General features: G+C 39.8%; 1 protein-coding gene and 1 long non-coding RNA gene across 4 annotated transcripts in view; one reads left to right on the plus strand and one right to left on the minus strand.

Annotated features, from left to right (window-relative positions):
- Positions 1 to 21,314, plus strand: part of Cow (Proteoglycan Cow) — a 190,331-nt gene that overhangs the window by 96,357 nt on the left and 72,660 nt on the right. The window lies entirely within an intron of this gene.
- The window catches only part of LOC109043843 (uncharacterized), a 71,364-nt gene continuing 50,229 nt past the window's right edge, over positions 180 to 21,314 (minus strand). The window contains exon 3 of the long non-coding RNA XR_011899425.1: positions 180 to 3,267. This is a non-coding gene — a long non-coding RNA (uncharacterized lncRNA). The remainder of the gene's footprint in view (positions 3,268 to 21,314) is intronic.

The raw sequence follows: 21,314 nt of genomic DNA on the forward strand, positions 1-21,314 counted from the left end.
GGTTTTTTATACATTAACGCAACAGTGATTTAAATATTCTATTTAGGTTTTAAATTATATTTTATTGTTTTGTTGGTGTATTTATTATTTTTCGTTCATTTAATAATTTACTTTGCAATTTTTTTTTTTTTTTTTTTTTTTTTTTTTTTTTTTTTTTTATTTTTTAATATTTTCAAAATCTTCCTTTCTTACGTTCAACATACTCAGTTTTTTAAGGCATAATGAATGTATCGTCTATATCAAGATTTATTTCTACTTAAAAAAACCCAAACGCCTCCATATTCTATGTTAGTTCCTTCATTACACCTAAAAAAGGTTGAATTTGCAACTAAGTCTAGGCAGAATATTTCAGATCTTGAAAGCAACACTGATGCTGAATCATCCATTGTATTCCAAAAATCCTCTGGAATTACATTTTAAAGTAAAATAACTATTAGAAGAATCCTTACTTTTAACTAATTTTATACAATCGAATGTTAAAAGAAAAGCAGATAAAATTTGCAACGATGTTATTTTAATGCAATTGTCACCCAAGATCAACATAAATCCTCCACATTTCGCTTCACACTATTAACCATTAACTCATATTGTATCTTGTCTCCAATACAATAACAAGAAAAAGTAGACATTTTCATAGATGAAAGATGTAAACTTTGCAACGCTGTATTGCCCAAAATTATCGTATACTGATTAAATCTATGCTATACGTCTAAACTTTGCAACGCTGCATTGCCTAAAATTATCGTACACTGATATAAATTTTACTATGAGTCTGCGAGTATCTCTATTTGTATATTTTATGTCTCAAATACTGCTACAATATACAAAACTATAAAAAATGGGTATTTTTAAAGGGCAAGAATGTAATTTTTGCAACGTTGTACTGCTATTAACGGCTCATCCACAATTTGAAACTTTTACTACGGATTTTCTTATAATTTTTCAGTTACGCGTCATGTTTACTTGAAACTTACATTACTTGTTACTTACATTACTTTGAAACTGGCTTTTGGAAGAAATTCTTCAAAAATATGAAGATTTTTTAGACTCAAACATGCAAACTTTGCAACGCTGTAGCTCCAAATCAATGGCGTGGCGTGAATTGCGATATATCGATTGTCATGCCATTTAAACCTATGAAAAAGGATCGATAGACAGGGTGTTCGCAGCGAACACCTTAATAATCGATTCTTTACCATAGCTTTAAATGGCATGAAAATCGATACATCGCAATTCACGCCACGCCACTGTCCAAAACCAAACGTATCCTCAAGCTAAAATTTTTACCGGAGGCTTGTCTCATCATAAGGTCTCATTTCGGTCACGTACGAATGAAATCCCCGGGTTTCAAAAAAGGTCGCTCCTCTGACATAAGGACGTATCTCACTTTTCACATGAACCGCAGAAAGCATGGATTTGCATGTGACCCAGGGCTCACGAGGAAATTGAGATTCGCCCTTTCGTCAGAGGAGCGACGAAACGGGGCCATTCATTGGGAGGCTTTTTAATCTATTTTCCTCCCTCAATTGGACTGCATTTTGCAATTTGGAACTATAAATTCTGGCCCGGTTTAAAAAAAAACGCATGTGCCATTAGTATCCCTATGCACATAAGTGTTTTTTCAGATGAGCCAGAACTTATAGTTCCAAATTGCAAAATGCAGTCCAATTCGTCGTTACCTCCCACGAAAGAACATAACTACATTTGGATTACATTTTGCAATAAGGAACCACTATTTCTTTCATAAAACCACCGTCCTGCATAGGGAAACCAATGGCCTATACGTTGTTTCTAAAATGAGCCAGAAATAGTGGTTCCTTTTTGCAGAATGTGGTCCATTTCATTGTTGCCAGATTTCGCCTCGTAAATTTGAATTTGTAAAGGAAAATGTTAGGTATTAATTGTACATTTCACTGATTTTTCCGCTGATCTCATGAAAAACGAACATAAATTTTGGATAAAGATTTCGCTTTCTCGTGTTTGTGAAAAATTGAATTCTTTGAATCAATTTGACAACCTTGGAATGGAGTTACGTTTCTTCGTCCGGGAAATGACAAAAAATGAAGCTGAATCCTGTCGTAGCGAATTCAGTGAATAGTTTATTCTGCAGAATCTTGGAAAAATAAGACAGTTTCAAGGCATTATGTTCCGTAGTTCTGCAGTATTACAGAAACAGAAAATCAGGAAAAACTAAGCACCGTCAAATCGTCGCTCCTCTGACGTAAGGGCGTATCTAGATTTTTGCATGAGCCTTAGAAAGCATAGAGTTATACGGAGCACAGGGGTCACGTAGAAATCAAGTTACGCCCTTACGTCAGAGGAGCGACGAAATGTAGTTAAGTTGATTCTACCTAAAATCGCCCGAATGATGACAGCGGCGATGATCAGCGTTGAGGAAGAATGAGGGGCTTGTAGGACAAAGCGCGTAAGTGCAGTTTTTGCTACCTCGAGAAATATGTGTTTGAAGTTTTGAAATTACATGGATCCTTATGGCGGAAAGAAAGTTCAAACTGACTTTTTGAAGCTTAAAAATTGAAATTTGAGAGGGAATTTTTCACAAAATATGCACTAAGACTAGTTTTACTTATGAAATCATTAAAATCTGAACTTTTTCCAAAACTGCTTTTATGCGCCTTGTCCTCCAAGCCTCTCAAATATTTTAGCAGCCCATTTCAAAAATTGAAATTATTGACGGTAACCGATTCATTAGAAGTTGAGGTGATTCGATGAACGCCATATTTTGTGCCAGAACGACTTGCGAAATATCGCGTCGATTGGTTTCATTTTTTCAGCTACTCGTCATTTTTCTCGAATTTTGAGATCGCAATTCTGTTGTCAGGAGACTAAAAAATTCACCTACCAAATTTTGACAAACAAATTCATCGTAATGAAGTCGTGGGTTTTTTTTTATGAGACAAAATATTTCATTCGAATGCAGTATTTTTCCTCTATTTTCCTCACGCCTTTAATACTTTGAATTTGTTCATCAAAATTGGTAAGTGAATTATTTAGTCTCCTGACAATAGAATTGCGATCTCAAAATTCGAGAAAAATGACGAGTCGCCGGAAAAATGGAACTAATCAATGCTATATATCGCATGCCGTTCTGTCACAAAATATGGCGTTCATCGAATCACCTTAATTTTCGAAATAGGAGGAAGCTTGAGAGATCTTACCGTGAAGAAGCGATGATCTGCAAGGTCAGGAACAGCTCTGATGCGAAGGGTGAAGATTTCCATCCTCGTTCATCGCCTTCTCGAATGTTGGCTGCAAAGAAAAAAATGAAACCCTTTTAGAGATAAATTCAACGTAACGCATTGTTGCACATTGTCTAGTATATGGAACAGCTTAACAAATAAGTTGAAATAATGTTGAAAAATAATGGAATAAAACTGTTTTTTACCACAAAATTACAAAATTCTCAAATAATGTATTCAATAATAATCAATTTTCAACGATAAAACATTTTCATATCGACGACTTAAGGAGATTTGATGGACGCCATATTTTGTGCCAGAACGACATGCGATATATCGCATCCATTGGTTTCATTTTTCCATCTACTCGTCATTCCTCTCCAATTATGAGATCGCAATTCTGTTGTCGGGAGACTAAAGCACTCGCATACCAATTTTAACAAAGAAATTCAACGTAATAAAGGCGTGGTTTTTTTCGAGAGAAAATATCGCATTCAAGTGCAGTTTCGATATCAGTATCGAATGCGATGTTTTCTCTCTAAAAAAACCACGCCTTTAGCACGTTGAATTTCTTTGTTAAAATTGGTAAGTGAGTGCTTTGGTCTCTTGACAACAGAATCGCAATCTCAAAATTGGAGAAAAATGACGAGTAGCTGAAAAAATGGAACCAATTGATGCGATATATCGCATGCCGTTCTGACACAAAGTATCGCGTCCATCGAATCACCTTAAGTGTAGAAACACGCGTTTCCGTCTGCTACTCAATAGATTTTCTGTCATACTTCATTTTTTCTCGGGGGAACTGGTCTACCTAATTTCTTTAAAACTTCCGTGATTTTTTTTCAATGTTTGCAGAATACTTTGTATAAATTTCAAGCTATCAAGTTTGCTTGTTTCTCTTCGAAAAAATAAAATAAAGGTGGAAATTTTATGACACCACAATAGAAATGCATGATTTTCCACTTTGGCCATCGATTTATGAAGAAGTTAGATACTTCGCAAATGCAAAAAATTGCAACACATTTCAATACGCAGAATACCTCAATAACTCCACTGATTGTGAAAAAAATCTCGAGAAAATCAAAAGATTATCGCCCACAGGGATTCTCAAATTATAAATCGATGGCCGAAGTGCGAAACCACCTATCTCCGTCTGCGACGTCCCGGACCTCCTGTTACACTTTATTTTTTCTTGGTAAAACTAGTCAACTTATTCCTTGAAAACTACCTCGATTTTTCCTCTCTTTTAGCAAAATATTCACGGGAAAAAAAACACATTGGATCTAGAGTCCAGACTCTTAAAAAAACATCAACAAGAAAAAGTACTCTTGATTCAGTCAGAATCTAGGTAACTTAAATTAAAAACCAAGCCTCTTAATTTAAGCGGATTTCGTTTTGATTTAAGCAAAAATCCGATTGAATCAAGAGTATTTTTTCTTGTCAATGTTTTCAAGAGTCTGGACTCTAAATGCAATGTGGTTTTTTTTCCAGTGTTCTGTAAAGATATCAAGCCCAACCGTCGACTTGATTTTCCTCGAAAAAATAAAATGGTAGAATAAATTTTACTGGAAATACGTGGTTTCACACTTAAGTCATCGATATCAAATGTACCACACTTCTCTCGTAAAAAAAGAAAAAATTAAAAATCAATAAAAAAAGTGGAACATTTACTCGCAAATGTTTTCTCTTATTTTTTGAAGAGGCCAAATAGAAATCAGGTTAGGGGTTTCCCTCGGTGGTGCAAATAATGTTTTTCAACCGCGCGGTCGCGACCGAATTTTGAATTTGCTCTAAAAATTGTGGAGGCTGGGAATTTTATTTTTTTCATTTTTCAGTTTTCATAATTTCAACTTTTGTGCAGTAATGCAATTTCGACGGACATTCTAAAATTGACAAAAATTCAAACAAATTTTGATCAACGCGTTGTGCTCACCCTTTTGCGAAAACCCAGCGCGTTGCAGACAATCGCGGAGGCCTAGAGCAATTTGCACCCCTGGCTCCCCTAGTTCCGTGCCCCTGTGAAATCAATCTTGAACAGACGTGTTATTTCAACAAATTTCCATGTCTCAAGTTGACAACAATGGTTGCTACAGTGTTGTCTGTTTACCGTAAATTTTGGGAATTTTGAGCTGTCGCGCAGGCGGCGAAATTTGGCGGAGTTTCGCCACGCGTCAACACAGATAAAAACCCTATCGTGGAGGGAGGCTATTCGTCAAGAGCTCTCAGGCGCATCACTTTCATCCATCTTTTTCGGGGCTGGGGAGTTAATTCAAGCTCTAGGTGTGCCATCCGCTCTATTGTGGAAAAACGTCCCATGAACTTTCAGACCTTGCCAAATTTCTCCTGATTAGACACCAATTATCTTGAAGAGAGGTGATTTTGCCTCGTCAAATTTTTCAGAAAATTTTACAATATTCTTATAGACCGCGTGCACAGAAAAAAAGAGCCTTATATCAGAGTAAAAATTTTTAGTGCGCGGAATTCTCATCGAGTTTGGTCGAAATATCGGATTTTCAAATGATTACAGAAAACCTCCTCTAGTTTGGAAAAGAGTAAATTGAGATTAGTTTACTCGTTTTTCTGCCTATCCGCCGTCGCTCCTCCGACGTGAGAATGACTAGCCTGTGTCACACTATCAAAGCTAGCCATCATAATGTCAAGGTCAAGTGCTATGATTGGTCCAAGTCATCGAACAAGCCAATCACAACACCTGACCTTAATATATTGATAGTGTGACACAGGCTCATCTTAATTTCCACTTGAGCTCTAGAAAGCATGGATTTATATGTAAGACGCGGCTCACGTGGAAATTGGACGTATTTATGCTAAAATGAACTATGTTACACGCAGACCCTATGCACCTACTTCCGTTTAGCATAAATACGTTCAATTCAGCTACGTCCTCACGTCAGAGTACCCACGAATCCAGGTCGTAAAGTTCCAGTATGATCCGGAAATCTCGTGTCCTCAACATGGCCAATAGGAATAATTCCCAACTGCTTTTATAAATTACGTTTTTTGAAAGTAGGAACTTTCAACCACCTTGACACCCGTTTGGTTTCAAATTTTCGGACATTTTTTATCCATCCAAAATAATTACTCATCACTAGTCTAGCTCATCCTTCTTTAGGTAATCAACTACTCGATCTAATCGGTAATTCCGAATGAGAGGTAAGCCCCAGAATTGAAATTGCGAGAAAAACAGTCAAAACGTTTCGATCGACCCGTTTTAAATTTCAGAGCTCTAAAATAGTAAAGCCATTAATTAATTAGTCATATTAACAATTGATCGAAGATTCACAACGGTTCGAGTTATTTAATCCCTTCCGTTTTTCTCACATTTTCATTTTTGGCGATCGAGTCTTTTTGAAAATGACCGATTCAATTTTCAATTCGTGAACTTTTCCTCGTGCTCATGGACGATGATATTTTCCAAAAACAAACATTTTACGTCTGAAATTTGGCAACGTTGGAACGTTCTTACGGCGTTTTCCCTTATCACGGGAGCGCTCCCCGTTCGTGTCGGGAGAGGGAGCCGAGCGACTTAACGTGGCCAGGGAGAGGGGGCCGGGGCAAACAGACAAATGAACGGGCAAACAAACATACCCCCGCCCGGAACAACCACACCCTTGAAATTCCATTAATTAAAGCGCCCCCTCCCCCCCCCCCCCCCCCCCCCCGGCCGAGTCACCGGTGGTCCCCTTCGAGTGTCATCGTCGGCATCGTTTTTGGAACTTTACACTTCCGCTGAGCTTGGGGATTCGCTAAAGGCAGACCCGGAACCCTCGCTTTAAAGGGTCCTCCAAATGGATGAGGTGCATCGCGGTTGCGAGTGTCGAGAAAATTCGGAATAAATGCGGAAAAGATCCAGCGCAACGGGCCGATTATTGAAAACGGGCGACAAAGCTCGATCGACTCTATCTCGTGTCGATTGGGTCAGCGGAGAGCGATTTTTGAACCTCTCGGACCCGACACGACAAGACTAACTGTCTATTCGCGAGGATGAGACGTAAAGCGGCAGCGTTGTCATCAACGGTTGCGTAATGGAGATGTTCCATGTGTGAGGAATTTTCGATTTGACTAACGATTCTAACGTAAAAGTTCGCGATAAACACGATGGAGCCACTGGTTTTCTCTGAAATCAACTCCCAAGCTCAAAAGAAGCTCTCAAGTTGAGGCCAAAATGGAGGGGATATCCCACGCTATCCTGAGAGTCCACGTCTACATCAAGATGAACTCTCCATGCAAAGATAGGGAGCAAATACATTAGTAGGGTTGCCGTGTTTTCAGTTTTGGAGTCCTCGCAATTAAAATGGCAGCCCTGTCAATGTATTTGCTCCCTATCTTTGCATGGAGATTTTGTCTTGATGTAGACGTGGACTCTCAGGATAGCGTGGGATATCTCCTCCATTTTGGCCTCAACTTGAGAGCTTTTTATGAACTTGGGTGTTGATTTAAGAGAAAACCAGTGACACCGTCGTGTTTCTTGCGAACTTTTACATAAGAATCTATGGTCGAATCGTAAATTCCTCACACATGCATCATCTCCATTATCGAATTTTTAAATGTCTTACAACCAATCAAAACGCAGCACGGTCAAGCGAATGACGTCAGTCCGCCATTTTTACTTATCCGCTTATTGTTGACTGCTGACTTGGCTAACATAGGGTTGGTCATCAGATCGAACGATCGGATACTCAGCGGTGCGCACTGTGGAAGACTAAACAAACGCGTCTGAATTCGTTAGGACGAATCTCAAATTAAAAGTTGCACTTTTTCACTTCATAAATTAATTTCTTACTGAATCGTGCAAAAATAATCTGAGGTTATTCATCGACTGACAATGAGCCCTTTTCGGATGCTCCGGAGGTGCCTTCAGTTTGTCGGCTCTATGTCCATGAACCGATAAGACGTAGATTTCAAAAATCGCGCATTCCGCTCAGTCGATTGCGTGACACGACAAAGCGGCGACATTCGACATAGAGTCGATTTCATTTCAATAATCGGCCCCGGAGGAATGGACCCCAAGACAGTGCACCAAGTTGGAACCGTCAGGGATTACCAGGTAAACCGAGAAGTGTCAGGGAATATGTCGAAAATCTCAGGGAAATACTGTCAAGTCACCTTTATTCGCTTTTTAGAATGGGTTAGACGTTTCAAATAACCAATTTTTTCCGAGAACTATTTCTAATTTTGTATTTTTAACCATCTGGCGTATATTCAACTGTCAGGGAATTTCGCCAGAATGTGACAGGAAATTTCATTTTCTACGTGAAAACGGTTGTATGAATTTTGTTCCGAATTTCAGGGAGTTTTCTGCACAGTACGAAGCTAATTCCTTAAAATTTTGAAAAGAATTCGCACAAACGTTCTCTTGTAAAAAATTAAATTCCCAGTTAAAGACCTCAGCTGATGTTCCTTGGTTTCTCTCTGCTAAACACGGTCCATTTCGGAGTTAGAAAAGATCGCTCTATCGATTAATTGACGGGGGAACGAAGGGGTATTTAAGCGATTAGTGAAACACCTCAATTGAATTAATTTATTAAACCCGATAAGAAAAGGATGCCCTGGGGCGGAGTTGAGAAGGGAAGGAAACACCCGAAATTATAGGTGTCGCGAAGCAGATGGCGCAAAAACAGTTTAAGTTCTTCGACGTCGTCGGCAGAAAGGACCGCCCCTCGTCAGCCGTCGCCAATTTTCCTCGTTCATTATTCTTTTTGTGATCCTTCGTTCAGTCATTACATTTTATTCCATAACTCCATGTTTCGGATCTGCACATCATTCGTGGGCTCTCTTTTTTGAAGACTTTTCAGATTCTATTTCAGCTGAAAACCGCTCTCTCATTTTTGTTTATTTTTTGGTAATGAATCTGACGTGATTCCGTCTGAACAAACCCAATCGAAAAATATAACATGCGGGTCTCTAGAAGTTCAATAAAGTGATCTTGAGGATGTGAAGAAAAATAACGAGGACTCAAATGTGACTTTCTTATTGTAAATTAATAAAACTCATTACAGTCTCGATTATCCGCGCCTCGGATTATCCGGTTGAACCAAACAAAAACAATCCAATTTTATGGCGCAAAGTTCTATGGAGATATTTAATTTCTCCCAGAGAAGATTGTCACTAAAATAACCTATTTTAAGTAAAAGTTCATTCTCTCTTAACCAATACTTTCATTTCTGTCAACTATTTGACATGTGTGCTAATGTGTTCTTTCATGTTGCAGCCTTTTCAATCCTTTTTTTTTTGGCCGATTACACCGGGAAAAAAACACATTGGATCTAAAGTCCAGACTCTTAAAAACATTAACAAGAAAAAATGCTCTTGATTCAATCAGATTTTTTCTTAAATCAAAAGGAAATCCGCTCGAATTAAGAGTCTTGGTTCTTGATTTAAGCAAAAATTCGATTGAATCAAGAATATTTTTTCTTGTCGATTAAGAGAGTTTAGTCGATTTTAAGAGTCTGGACTCTACATACAATGTGTTTTTCCCCCCAGTGTAGCTCAGTTTCAAATGGATCGCATATAGCAAAAAGGAACCAGCGCGATTGCAGTTTTGTAAAAATGTTGCTTCTTCATAATTATATAAAAAAAAATCCCAGTATAGTAAATAGTTTTTGCATCCCACCAAAAACATGTTAATTTTAAAGGAAAATAATTGTGTAGATTTTAATACTGTGCACATATTAAGTATTTTTAAAAGTAAAGAGGAAGTTGCACGACTTTGGAAACACTGTAATCGCGCTGGTTCCTTTTTGCTGAATGCGATCCAAATGATCTGCGGTAGCTTTTGTTCCGATCACCGCGTGTATTCGAAACTCTACTGTAAATCAATAAAAAAAAATGGTAAAGAAAGGTTGGGAAAGAAATTTGGCAAAAGCCGGCGTGGGATGGTCCGTGTTGGCTAAATTCGATCCGAATGAGGGTCGCGCCTTAAATATAGGGCCGGGCCAAACGCTTTTTAATAGGAGGATAGCGGAGGAAGAGGGCCCCTGGACTTGATCTAATTCCCTGGGTTTGCTGTTAGGCGATTCTGGTACACGTTAACCTGCAATTAAGCGTTTAAAAATAAATAAACAATGAACGCGGATGCACCCTCCCGAACCGGTGTGTTTATCCATTCATCAGAGAGGAGCCGGCTGGTGTCTGCACCGCGCACCTGACTTATTACAACCGACCTCATAATTTTTCTCACATCTCTCGTCGTCAAGGATAAATTTGCTTGCTTCTAGAGAAAATAAAGAGACCAACGTGTCGTATTCATTAGTCGTTCTTTTACTCTAAAAGAAAAGTTAGGTAGAATTTTCCATCCTTCACGATGTATTTCACACAGTGTCAATTCAGAGTCTTCAGAAAAGGACTCTTTATGCTACCCTCGAATAAAATTCAGTAGCATAATTTGGAAATGGATTTTTTAGAGGGATTACCATGATTTACCACCATAAAAAACGCAGAACACGAAAAAAAAAATAGATTGCGAGTTTTGTAAATCTGAAGGCACCTATTGTTCGCGCATTTACCTTAAAGCTTGTCAAAATCATAGATCCCCCTCCCCTCGTATTTTGTACTGTTATCCCTTGCAAAAATCAATTTCCAAAGTAAAGCTGCTGAAATTTACCTGAGGTGACTCGAGGTCGAGGTGCTGTCTTATTCTCGTTAAAAAATTCAATTTTTCGGGTACATTTTGCAATTCCTAAATGAAGTTACGCTCTCTCGCGTACTGCCGTGCTAAGGAAGAACCCCGTATGAACATTCGAGAGTTGCCAAATTTCCCGTGATAAAACGTGTATTTTCGACGACATTCATGCACATTTTTCTTTGAAATTTTCAGATATTTTAGATCCAATTGCGAAAAAAATTATCTGAAAATTTTGAAGAAAATTTTTCGCAATTTTCCAAGAAAATTCGGTTTTTATTGTAGTGAATCTGGCAACGTCTAAAGGCTCATACGGTGTTTTTCCGTGGCACGGCAGTGTAGAGAAGAGTGAAGTGAGCCCGGATTGCGAAGCCTTTGAGTGTCACGCGTCGCGTGCGTTCCACGGGCGGGCGGCGCGGCATTTCGCTACTGTGAGTGAAGTGCAGCGTGCAGCTCCGACTGCAACAACACCGTCGCACTGCTCAGCGGTGTGCACGACCCGAGACCAGTTTTTTTAGGCGGATGACCTTACTTCTGTCATAACTCCAAGCGCGATCGTTACCCTGGTTAAGTTGTCGGCTCCGGTGTCTAGTCCCTTTGCGAGAACACGCTTGCGTTGCATCGCTGCGTGTAACCGAGTACTCCGCGAACGCTCTTAAATAACCGCCTCTCGGCGAATGCAGCTCTTGCAAGCCATCGGATTATGCGGTTTTAAGTATTTAAACCTACATTGTTAAAAATCGAGGAGTGAAATTCGGTGCCGGAGTCTACGTGCAGGGTTGCCACAGTCAGGGAAAACCGGACATTGTTAAGGAATTTGTAAAAGTCTGGGGAAACCGGGAAATGTCAGGGAAAATTTGTTAAATCACCTTCATTTGCTTTCTATAGAATAAGTTTGAGATTTTGAACAACAAATTTTGCCCGAAAACTATTTTCAATTATACCTTCTTAACCATCCGTCACATCTTCAATTGTCAGGGAATTCCACATAAATATGTCAGGGAAATCAGGGAAATGTCAGGGAAATCAGGAAAATGTCAGGGAATTTCACTTTCTAAATTCTGTGGCAACCCTGTACATAGCGCCCGGAAACCCCGAGTGATATGAATGCGAAGTGAAATTAGCAGTCCAGGGCTGCAGAAGGTGTTCGATCGGCCGATTGGCAGATCGCAGACCGATCGCGGTGCAAATGTGAAGGCACCTGAAAACGGGTAATAAAATGTTAGGGCGCCTTCAAAGGGGGAAAATGTTAATGCAGAAGGCATAACGATGGCCAAAAAACAACACCGTCTATTTACAAACTGACAATTTTGTAGGACGAGGAGAATTTTTAAGGATTCCCTTTTTAAAGTCGAGTCCCCATTTTACGCATGTAACCCACGCGAATTGCCTTATCTGAAAGAACAGTAACATATAACGAGCTATGATTTCTCTCAGAATGAGTTAGATCCAATTAACGACCGTGAATTGATCATGAAGTGCATTTTTTTTCAGGAATGCTCGACTTTACACCAAGTAAGGATACGTTGCATTTTGTTCGTCAAAGATTTTTTCTAGTTTTCCTTCGGATTTGCTTTAATCTTTCATCTCAGAATTCAAAGTTTTCTTAAAAATAATGAGGCAATAATGTTTATGTGTTAAGAGAAATTGAAGTAATCGTTCGATTTTATATGCAATTCAAAGAATGGAACGACAGACACAGAACACCGTGCTTAACAAGAGGCCCGTGTTCGACCCGCTGAGTACAAATAATCCTGCTCGATTCATGCCTGTATTGCATATAATTCAAAAACGGAAGGCGCGCGGACAATGTCGCTACGGAGTAGAATCAAATAAGTTTTGCTCTACCATGTCTGCCAACTTTTTAGCCCCTCAAAATGGAAAAATCTGACATTTTTTTTTTTTTAAATTTGTTCAAAATTTTACGCTTAATCAGGTCCCAACATCGCTTCAGGCAGTTTTTGCCATTTAATATCAGAATTTTGGCCCTAAACAGCTGAAATGTCCTGTACCGTAGCCTGTCTGCGACTCAAGTGCGCAACTTTAACACTTCATAACCATCATCTTGCATCTAAATACTTCCACTTCTGCTGTAAATTCACACTCAATTTGTACCTAACTTATTATTTTCAGTTATATTCATCCAAATAAGTGAAAATATTGACAGTTTTTGCGTCATGCAGCCTTGTCTGCGGAATTCGCGTCCTGTACCGTAGCCCCCTTTTTTCATCATCATTTCGTCCGTTACAGTGCAGCACTTATGAACTTTGTTTACTTTTTTTGTGTTATCGTGACTATCACACGCTGATGTCGAACAGAGGAAAAAAAACCGCAATGAAACAGTAAATTTTGACCGTTTTTTATGAGTTTCTAGGTTTAACGACCATCTAGGATGTCCTTACCGTATACCTACCTTTTTAATGCATAAATCACTTCAAACTCTCGAATTTTGGTATTTTTTGATACGCTCTGATATCTTAACCTCAAATCCAGAATTTCAACCACATGCGTGAATATGCCCGAGCACCGTTGTCAATAATCACACGATTTGTCCGCACCGTAGCCGTCCGTACCGTAGCCCGTAGCTGACGCGCGATGCGGCCGGGTCTACGGTAAGTACGGACAAAATGCGAAAGTCATCCAAAAATCGGTGCGCTGTTTGATAGATCATCCCACTTTACGTTATTTTATCTATCACCAAAATTTGGAATTTAAAAAAAAAAAGAGAGACGTATTTTTTTTTAGTACGACGCGACTTAGAAGAAGGAGGCTTTTTTTTCGATGATTGCATAAGGATCGCCATCTTTTTATTTTTTTCATTTTTTCTTTTAGAACTTTGAGTCCTCTTTTTCGTCTGAAGTTCATAGCAATTTATTCGTTTAATATTTATTCGTTAATATCTAACTTATTTTTTTCTTATTGTCCTTTAAATATTTATTTAAGGTGATTTGTGACCACATTTTCGATTTTACCTTTTTGTTTTCTTTCTTATTTTGTAAAAGTGCACCTGAAACGTTCTAACGTTGTCAAGCTTGTTTTAAGAACTCAGCTTCTAAGATTTGTCCCTAATTATTTAATGCGTTTACTTTAAAATAAAAGTAGTTCATTATTTTTGAAAAACTGATTTACTTACTCTTTTTACCTTTATTGCCTGTAATTATTTATAAAAGTGGCACTTATAAGCTATGCTATAACTTAGCAGTTTATTCCCCAATGAATTTCAGTTCTTTATAATTCGGCCCTTGCATACAGTAATATTTACGAATGCCTCTTCGTCCTTACCGCAGCCCGTTTGTCCGTTCCGTAACGTTATTGTCCTGTACCGTAGACCAGTAAAAAATTGTACAATTTGTAGCTTTAAAAAGAGCAAACCTGTAGAAATTCTTTGAAAAAGTTGTCTACCACATCTTCTAAGTTAGTTCTAAAGAAATTAATTAAAATTAATCGTATAATTACATTTCCCGGTTTTTATGGGAGAAAAATGATGGCGCAAAATTCTATAAATCGGACTTTAGAGCAATTTGGGTGCTAAATTTTGGAAGTAAAAACTTTGAAGGAAATTTTTTTTTATTCTTCTACAAGAATATATCTCATTGAGTGCAAAAAAACTTAAAACGGTATTATTATCGCACGTATTGATAGAAAAACAAGCCTGTTTAATTGGTCTACGGTACGGACAAAAAAACTTAACTTCCAGCGATAAAAGAGGCCAAAAAATTTTTTCTGTTGAAAAAGAAGATTGACCACTATTAAAATCGACTTTCCAAGAGTATGAGGACTTCAGAAAACATCCTGAAGTCTTGAAATAACTAAAGTCACTTTTTTACAAAACGATGGCTCCAAGAGCAAAACTTATTTGATTCTACTCTACGCGTCAAGTCGATATCAACGCACGGCGCAAGCATACAACTATTCCTACTCGATGGATGTCCGCATTGCCTAGTCAAAAATTGAAGGCGCCCGCGACCTGACGATGGTATCTACGTACGACCGTAGCACTCGTTGCACCCTCTATTCGTTCTGAAACTAAAAAGTGACCAAACCAAAAACTGAAAATAAACTGAAAAACCAAACTACTGTGCTTAGAAAAAACGCCGTATGAACCTTCAGGCGTTGCCAAATTTCCTTTCATAAAGCACGAATTTCCTATAAAACGTAGGAATATTTTCCGTCCAATTTTTCAGATAATTTAGTTTGCAATTTCACCTAAAATCCCTGCAAATGTCAAGGAAGAATATTCACACCTTTCCTCAAAAAGGAACATTTTATTAAAGGAAATTTGGCATATCTCGAATGTTCATACGGCGTTCTTCCTTAGCACGGCAGTAAAGGCTCGCGAACGACGACGCGACGCGCGAAGTTCATGTCAGCGCACGGCGCACGCATACAACTATTCCTACTCGATGGATGTCCGCATTGCCTAGTCAAAAATTGAAGGCGCCCGCGGCCTAACGATGATATCTTCGCACGACGGTTGCACGCATACAACTATTCCTACTCGATGGATGTCCGAATCGCATACTCAATAATTGAAGGTGCGGACGACGAGAAGTTTTCAGAAACGCATGCAACTACTACTCGATGGATGTTCCGAACATGTGCTTTTAAAAAATTGCGTGATAAAAAATCGATGGCGACCTTGCGAGACTTGAGTTCTTGTTTAAATATGTAGTAAAAGAGAGGTGTTGCGAGTTTTTAAATATTCTGAACGCTTACTCACTTACTCAGCCTCTGATGTAACGCACATCCTTTCTGCAGGGTGTCTACAAGTCCAGAAACAGTACTGATTTTTAACGGGCGGTCCGGAAGTGCTGAAAAAGAGCGCAATTTTGGAAGAAGGTCTGGAATTTTTTCATTTTTTTGTGTCACTTTTCTCACAATTTGAGCAGGAAATTTTCTGCCGAATCCCGTCAATTAGAGGTACCGAAAAAGTACTGAATTTTTCTGTTGAGGAGGTACTGAATTTCTTGGGAAAGTACTGAAAAAGTACTGTAAAAGTACTGATTTTTGGTCAGCTTGTTTTAGTAGAGACATCCTGTTTCTTACTCATTTGTATGTTCAAGTATTTTTATTTTTGATCGAACTTACAACCTCCTCCTTTTTTCCTGTTTCAGGTAAGAGATAAGATCGTGTTTGGTATCACCGGTTCTGGTAATTAAAATGTTTTCAAATTTCCATGTTGTTTCCTAAAAATTCTTTGTTTTTAGCGGCTCTAGGCCTGGGCTAGAGCCGCTAGAGGCTCCTGACGCCCGCAGCCGCTATTCGTAGAAGAAAAAAAAGTCGTATGAGCCTTCAGGAGTTGCCAAATTACCTCTGATGAAGCTTTAATTTTTAAGAAGAATCATAAGTTTTTCCCCTGGAAATTTCCACCTACTTAGATCAAATTTCGAATTCTGTTCTCCGAAAAATTCGAAGAAAAACGTCCAAAAATTTCCTCGAAAATTCACGTTTTATCGAAGAAAATTTTGCAACGCCTGAAGACTCTTACAGCGTTCCTCCTTAGCACGCCAGATTCGAGAGTTGCCAAATTTTTCCGGATAAAACAAGTATCTTTGAGAAAAGTTATTCATATATCTTCTTGAAATTTTCAGATATTTTAGATAAACATGCGAACAAAATTGTCTGAAAAATTTAACGAAAAATGTTCCCAATTTTTCAAAAAAACTCTGGTTTTATTGAAGTAAATCTGGCAACGTCTAAAGGCTCATGCGGCTTTCTTCCTTAGCTTGGCAGTGCTCCTCGCATCCCTGCTTTCAATCGACGGAACTTGAGCTTCAGACCGAATGTGATTTTTAGAGAGCATTTTCTTGCCTTACATCCTCGAAAAATTGAAGTATATCCTATTTTTCTGTCAAAAATATGGAGTTCCTCAAGAGAGCTTGGCTGCCTTCTAATGTAAGGATCCCCGTTCCTCTTTTCGTCGGAGGACAGATGGAGAAATATTCAGAAAAAGTAGTCGGTGAATTCTCCGAGACTCCGCAAATAATAATTCATTACGCTCTCCAAACTCGAAACGTTGAAACTTTCGAACGGGGATACTTAGCAGTTCGGAGTAAGTACCTGGGTCCCGCCTCCGGGAATTTATCGCTGAATGTGGAAATCGCTTTTTTGTAATCTCGCTTTCACGTCTCAATCTCGTAATTTGCGTTTAGCGTGGTCTCGGAAAAGTTGGGGCTTTCCCGGAAGTAGCGCTACCACCCTGCCCTCCACCTCGCCGTTCGTTTCATCAACTTTTCACGCGTCCTCGTATTGATTTTAACTTTTCCCGATGCTTTTCTCCCGCCAAACGTCTTAACCGCGCTTCGTTGACGTTGCTCGATTGATTCCAGCCGGCCGGGTTGTGTGCGCTAAATGCATTGAAATCTACTGGTGGACTTCTACTAACATTTTATACACAAAAGAAAAAAAAGAAAAGGTGCTGAGGATGGACTTGATGTACGAAATGTACATATACTGAAGCGATAAACCACAAGCGTGTAAAAGCAAGACTTTTTCTCCTTTCTTGAATTCATCACTAAACACGCAAAATACGTTACCATTATTATTGAAACGTAGGAACGTTCTTTTATGAAGGGAAGCGACGACGCATGGTTTCGCACTATATTGCCGTGCTAAGGGAAAACGCCGTATGAACATTCGAGAGTTGCCAAATTTCCTCGGATGAACAATGTATTTTTGTCGAAATTCATGCATATTTTTCCTGGGAATTTTCAGATATTTTAGATTAAATTGCGAACAATATCGTCTGAAAATTTTGATGTAGTATATTCAGAATTTTTCCCGTAAATTCAGTTTTTATTGCCCAAATGTGGCACTGTCCGAAGGCTCATACGGCTTTCTTCCTTAGCACGGCATTATAACTATCGATATCGTTCAAATTTCCTTTTTAGGGGGTGGGAATAGGGCCAGATATTTTCATGGTCCTTTCCTCAGCGCCTCCAGATCTGCCTTTCGGCTTTCAGCAGGGTCTCGGGATCTTCCCCCGAGAAATGAAGGACTGAAATAAATCAAGGATCAAGACAGCGTATTTCCGACTCGAGCCTGAATTTCGAGCAGAGGTTTCAAGCTCGGGAAGGCGTCACCGGGCGCGGACCATCTCGACTCTCGAGGTATGCTAACGAGGCGCAAACGCGAGGAACCCGCGTTTAGCGGTGATCAAAACGAAAATTACGAATCTTAAACGCGAGAGAAACGCCCCCTCCCCGCCTCTCCACCGCGTAATGATCAAAAGGAGCGAGGATGGAGGAGCAGTGGCGGGTTGCAGAGCGTTCAGGGGCGTCGAAAGAACCCCAAGGAAGCCGGATCGCTGCTCGGCGCGGGGGCGGGGGAGAAATTGCGACTCGCATCACCGAATTTAAATTCACTCTACCCTGCGCTGCGTCTACCCTGTGCATTTAGCTTTGGAATCAGGCGCTGCGCTGCGGTTTTAGAGTCGTCGCTGACCTGGATACTCAGGAAAGGTTGAAGGATTTTTAAGGACATGAAAGTGCAGGGGAAATCGGGGAATTTCCGGCAAAAGTTTAGGTTTTTTTTGGAAATTATGTTTCAAATTTTTAGTTTATGCTGCAAGAATGGGTAGGTTGCGCTGGTCACAGAATCTAGAATGGTCTCAGGGTGTCTACCGGTCCCCAAAAGTCCCCAATGCCCCCGACTATCCCCGATTTCGGAAGGGTGTCCCCGATATTCCAGAATGTCCCCAATTTTCTTGTTCAGGTCCCCAAAAAATGAGAAAAATTGTCCTAAACACTGGCATTTTCAAATTTTCCCGCCAGCCGCGGCAGCGCGTTATAACCAGGAATAAAAAAACTGAAGTGTTGCCTGGGGTTTCGTATGTTTTCATAGGTTCAATACGACATGTAAAATTAGTCGTATTAAATACGCCTTAGCTCCCTTTTTTTCCATGAATTCAATAATTATGTGCGAAGAATGTAAGTTTCACAATCGTAGAAACACTAGAATGCTCTTGGTTTCTTTTCGCAAAATGCAATCCAATTAGCTCATTGCCTGCGATCTACGCAACGATCTGGGGCACTTCTCTTCCTATAGAAACAAGGAGGAAGATTTGCGAAAAGGAGCGTTTGAGCTCCGGTACCAGAGTGTGCAGGAGGGGCGGGGGCGTTGTTGCCAAGTAGTGCTGGAAGTCTGCACTTTTCTTCCATTTAATTCAACCCCTATAAATTATCATTCTATGGCAGAACCTGGCAACTTTTGGGGGGGTGGATAGGGGACGCAATGAGCGAGCGCAGGCGTTAGTAATCGGATCCGGCGAGAGGAAAATTGTTTCTCTCCTCCCCCGTCCTCGCTTTGCCGCCCCCCCCCCCCCCTCCGCGCTCGTGTACCCCTTCACTTTCTCACCTTTCTTCCGCGAGCATCTCGGCATATTGGCCCTTGTCTTTTTTTTATCAACCCCGGCAACCGGCGAGGAGTTCATTCTTCTCCGGGCCAACTTCCGGCACCTGCAACCCGAGATTTGAAGCCGCGCTCCCACGAGTTGCGCGAGTTGCGACGCGACGGGTGCGATGATTAAAGCCGCGGTTTCACGGGGCGCGTGCGAGGCGGAATGTCGCGTTCATTGTCGCTCCTAAAACAGCTCCTTTCCTTAGGAGGCCCCTTATGGTTTACAGCGTGATTAGGGAGGGCTTATGGAGATCCGCCACTTGTCATTATGAAAAGGACAAATTTTGTGAAGGCTAGACATTTTACCCAACACGGGGGGGAAAAAAAAACACATTGGATCTAGAGTCCAGACTCTTGAAAACATTGACAATAAAAAAATACTCTTGATTCAATCGGATTTTGCTTGAATCAAAACGAAATCCGCTTAAATTAAGAGGTTTGCTTCTTGATTTAAGCTCGATTCTGATTGAATCAAGAGTACTTTTTTTTTGTCGATGTTTTTAAGAGTCTGGACTCTAGATCCAATGTGTTTTTTTCTCCAGGGAATTTTGTTTGATCCACATTTTTCACTGTCCCCTAGTTTACTTAGTCCAGTAATAAGCAATGGTTTAACTGCTGAGATTTTGCCAAATAATGGAATGTAACCCTTTGATACCCAAGTCGGATCAAATTGGCCCGAGGATCGCTGAAAACACGTACTTTGCAGGTTCTATGGGGCTGCTACATCCGAACTGAGATGTAAGTCTTACAAATACATCTTCAAAATGAGGCATCAAATTGAAAAAAGTACAAAATTAAATATCAACACTACCAAAGACAGGAGAGACGTTTTTTGGGTCTGGTTTTTATAACTTTTCTCCCGAATCAGAGCGACAATTCATTGGCAGCATAGAGCGGAGCATCGCGAGCTCACGTTTCGCGCCGTAGCGCCTTCAATTTTGCAGACGCAACACGGACATCCATTAAGCACGAATAGTCGTATAGACCGTATTCGATAACGGTTCGATGTATCGTTTGGTTCAAAACAATCCAACATAACCTCAAACCAAACTGTAAGGATTTTAATTGGAAAAGCTGAAAATGAGAAATGTCCTGACAATTTCACTTTGCATTGGCATTTGGTACTCAAAAGAATAAAAAATCTGTTTCAAAAGATCCGTTCTCTCAGATTTCTGAATTTACTTTTGAGGCTATGTTTATGTTTGAACCAATCGATATCGATACAATCTCACCCGTTTGATGTATCGAATACGATCTATTCTGCGCCGTCATGAACGCGCGACATTTCCCTTGCTCTGTTCCCATGTTGTGTTGGTTCCGTCTGTCTTATTTGTAGTGGTGCTTAAAGAGCTACGTCAGTAAAAGAGCCGTAGATAGGAGAGATGTAATCGGACCTCTTTTTACCTTTTCTCTAGAATCCAAGGATACACCATTGACGGCATAAAGCAGAGCATTGGCGAGTTCACGCATCGCGCCTTCAATTTTGCAGATACAACACGGACATCCATCAAGCACGAATAGTTATCTCTCTGCGCCGTCATCAAAGCGAGTCCTTCTCTTACTTTATTTCCATGTTGTGTCGGTTCCGTTTGCCTTATTTATAGTGGGGCTTAAAGGGCGACGGGAGCAACACAGCCAAAGTATGACTTGGATTAAATTAGTTCGCCATAGGTATCGGGTGAAAAAAGTTGGGTTAAGTGTCTTTTGCAATCCTTGAGTAAAATTCAGCAGTATTACTTTGGAAACGGATTCTTGCATGGTTTGCAATGATTTGCCACTGCAAAAAGTACATTTACTGCAGAGGCAGTTCTATAATATTGAAAATCTTCAAAGTCTATGCGATCCTAGGTCAGAATTTACAAACCTCGCAGTATACGAGAATCCATTTCCCGAGATAAACCGTGGCATTGCAAGACATGATCGGTACGATGGAAACCGGTGTCTTCTGCAAAAATTGAAACCGTGAGCGATTTTTTGGTTTATTTTTCAATCAAATGACGTTTTAGACAAATTAAGTTTTAGAAATATGACAGAAAATTGGCCAAGGTTGTGCTTTCTGGTGACAAACAGAGCTAATTGAA

Source organism: Bemisia tabaci, chromosome 3 (genome assembly GCF_918797505.1).
Source record: "Bemisia tabaci chromosome 3, PGI_BMITA_v3".
In the NCBI taxonomy this organism is placed as follows: Eukaryota; Metazoa; Arthropoda; class Insecta; order Hemiptera; family Aleyrodidae; genus Bemisia; species Bemisia tabaci.